The following is a 3,551-nucleotide window of genomic DNA, read 5'->3' as shown; positions in this document are numbered from 1 at the left end:
ATAAAATTTTAACTCATTTTCTTATTGCCATATTACACTACCTTTTAGGCGTGCGAGCGACCTTACCTCTTAATGACCCACGATAGGCATTAAACCTATTATTAATAATCGTCAGAAATACTGAACTTTGCAATATTTCATGTATTTTATGCTGGCAACAAGAAGTACAACAAACAAAATCAAGTGAGCTTGAAATATACAAAGGGGTACTTCAAAATGTTTCCTCTACTGAAACTGAAGAAAAAAATATAAGTTTTAATGGTTCAAAAGTTAGACTGAAAAAAAAATGAATGTTATTGATATTTGATAAATTAATTCTACTCTACTTAAATGAAAGGCTTGAATAGGAAGAGATTGGCACAAATCCGATTGATACATAAAAAAACTTGCAGAAGTGTGTCAGAATGACTGCTACCGAAAAAAAGAATTCATATTACTATCAACTAATTAATTAATGATATTATCGTGAATGCTAAGTTGTCAATGGTATTAAAAAGCAGGCGGGTATGAAATGACTTTATAAAAATGCAAGGCATAATTTATTAATTATCACAGGAAACCAAAAAAAAACTTATAAATAGAAAAAGTCACGCTTGAAGGTAAACTAATCTCTAAAATAATGGATCTACGTTACAGAAGGCTACCCCCAACCAAGAACTTTTAAATATAAGTAGGAATGACGAACGAACTAACCAACCAGCCAAAAATGGCAAACACACCCCATTCTGTCCTTAGAAATGAATCGAAAGACAGCTTTATAGAACTGCTGAAAAAAATCTTCTGCAATAGAATCGACGAATAAAATTACACAGTAGTAAACTTCATTAAAGAGCCTCTCACTACTAAAAGTTTAAAACCAATAAAAAATATTAAAACTAGCCATAGTAGAGTAGAACTTTTTAAATTCACATGAAGAAAAAATTCCAATTTTGTTATTTGGTAAAAAGTTTGAATATGACCATCCAGAAATACCACTCAAGACATAGCCCACCATTTTATCCTCACTAACGGCGCAACAATTCTAGTTGAATAAGGGCCTTCTTAATTATCACTAAATATCAGTATTTAATAGAGGATATAGTATACTAACACATGCTGTGTAATATAATATACAAACATACTTTCAGAAATTTGTGGAAACGGAACATACCTCTATTTATTGGAGATTACCATCTGTGGAACAGAGGTGGCTCCAAAACCATGGAAGGAATGGAGGTGGGAGTATACGGAGTTAAGCCAAAAAAGGAAATATTTGCGAGTATGAGTCAAGAAAACTCTGTTTTTCACGCTGAAGTACATGCAATGGAACGATGTCTTTGCATATATAAAGAGAAACCTGTCACAGGAAACAACATATATATCTTCTCTGACAGTAACTCGGCACTCCTAGCACTACGTTCACCTCGAGTAACCTCAAAACTAGTGTGGGAATGTCTTCTACTTCTCAAAGCCCTTGCTGAAAAGAACAGGGTATACTTAATATGGATTACAGGGCACAGTGGATTTGAGGAAAATGAAAAAGCAGATGAACTAGAGAGAAAAGAGGCGGCGTCATATTATATTGGGCCACAACCATTCTGCGGACACAACCATTAGAATCCATGCCGTATGGATTAAAAACCAGAACTAGGGAGCTACTTATGCTGAACAGAAGTGGCATCCGACTTGTCACAGGGTTTCTCACTGCATACTGCGGAATTAAAAAGCATCTACTGAACCTAGGTATTACTAAAGACGATAGCTGTAGACTTTGTTGCAAAGAAGAGGAAAGAGCAGAACACATTCTGTGTCACTATGATAGTCTTGCCACACTCAGACTTCGATACTTATCCACTGCCTATCCAACTATAGTGGAGTTAGGCAACATCTTTTCAAAGGACATATTAGCGTTCTTAACTGCTACTCGTCTATGGAACTGAACTGGGTATGTCACAATAATCCTCAAAGGATGCAGTAATATGGTGACAAGTTCCCAACCCATCTTAAAATCTAATCTAAACTAACACTTTCAGAAAATTCTCTGAAACTAAAAATCCATTGAAGTATGTCAATTATATATATAAGAGTTACACTATGCTATCACAACTATTCTTATGAATTTTTTTTGACGTTCAATGCCTCTTTAAAGCTCTTCGTAAAACGTTTAATAATCTTAACTGGAATAAAATTGCGTTCCAATGTCTGAATTAAGAGTACTCTACAAGTTGGTAACATTATTTGGAAAATTTTCCACAATGTCTAACGCAGAAATCATAATTTAATTAGAGAGCAAACTTTCCAGATATTTTGTATCATGTAAATATGATACGACCTTACCTTGTTTTACAACCTGTAGCGTTTTTGACATGTTACTATGTATATAATATAATTTTAGTTAGATATTTAAATACTAAAGATACATATAAAAACACTCCTAATAGAAGCAAACTAAAATAATTAATTATTAATATGATACTCGTAATTAAATTATTTGATTGTATTCTCATTTTTATTAAATTGTTAAATAAATTATTAAATTTCATTTATTATTTAAAATTATTCATAATGATGTAGATACAATTACATTTCAAATGTAAAAATTACACTAACAAAAATAAAGGGAATTATTCAGAGAATTTAAAAACCAAAAATATTTTGTTTCAAACAAAAAGTTCACTTCCGGCTGTAATAAATGAAGTAATTAGCATATTAAATTACCGTTTCATTGCTCTTTTCGTAATAAAATACCAACAAACACCAAAAAGGATTGCCCGAATTTAGTTGAAAACTAGCAACCAACGACAAAACAAAATAAAGGTCCTTTCAACAGACCGTCTAAAAAAAAATAGTAAATATGTGGACAATGTTTTTGAACTAAAATTTTAATAAAATTTAAATAATTTTCAGAAAAGAGATTGAAGTAATTATTTGTTATCTGAATTATTAACTCAGTTTAAACTGCGATAATATTTAAAAATTAGAGAGATATTTTTATAAAATATAAAAACTCTTGTTTTTTATTTAGAATAATTACTTTTTAATAAATAAAAGAAAAAAGTTTATTGAAGTCTTTTCTTTACTTATTTACTGTTGTCCTTCCCTCCTACTGATGCATAACCTCTCAACAATTCCTCTAAATCTTGCTTTGTTGTCTACTTCTCTCATAATACTGGTTCCAGAAGTACTATGCGTCTTTAAGTTCATGGTCCACAGTTCTTCGCCATATATTAGCTGGGGCCTCACGCCGGCGTCTACTTTGTGGATTCCAGCGTAGAGCATGCTTTGTTATGTAGGATGCTGTTTTCCTGAACGTGTAGATAATCCACTTAAATTTTCTTCACTTGATTTCAGTGCCAGCTTGTATTTATTCCATGCGTTCCCAAAGATCAGTATTGGATATGCGCCCCAGCCATCATATTTTCGGTATTCTTAAGCATTTGTTTAAGAATACTTGCATTCGGTTCCATAATATAACGTTGATTTGACGATCGAGTTAAAAATTCGAAGCTTAGTATGAGTGTTTGTTTGATTAAACTTCCACACATTGTTTAACTGCCCGAAAGCTGACTTGG

Source organism: Teleopsis dalmanni, chromosome 1, assembly GCF_002237135.1.
Source record: "Teleopsis dalmanni isolate 2A chromosome 1, ASM223713v2, whole genome shotgun sequence".
NCBI classification, from domain to species: Eukaryota; Metazoa; Arthropoda; class Insecta; order Diptera; family Diopsidae; genus Teleopsis; species Teleopsis dalmanni.
Note: the sequence above shows the minus strand (reverse complement) of the source record.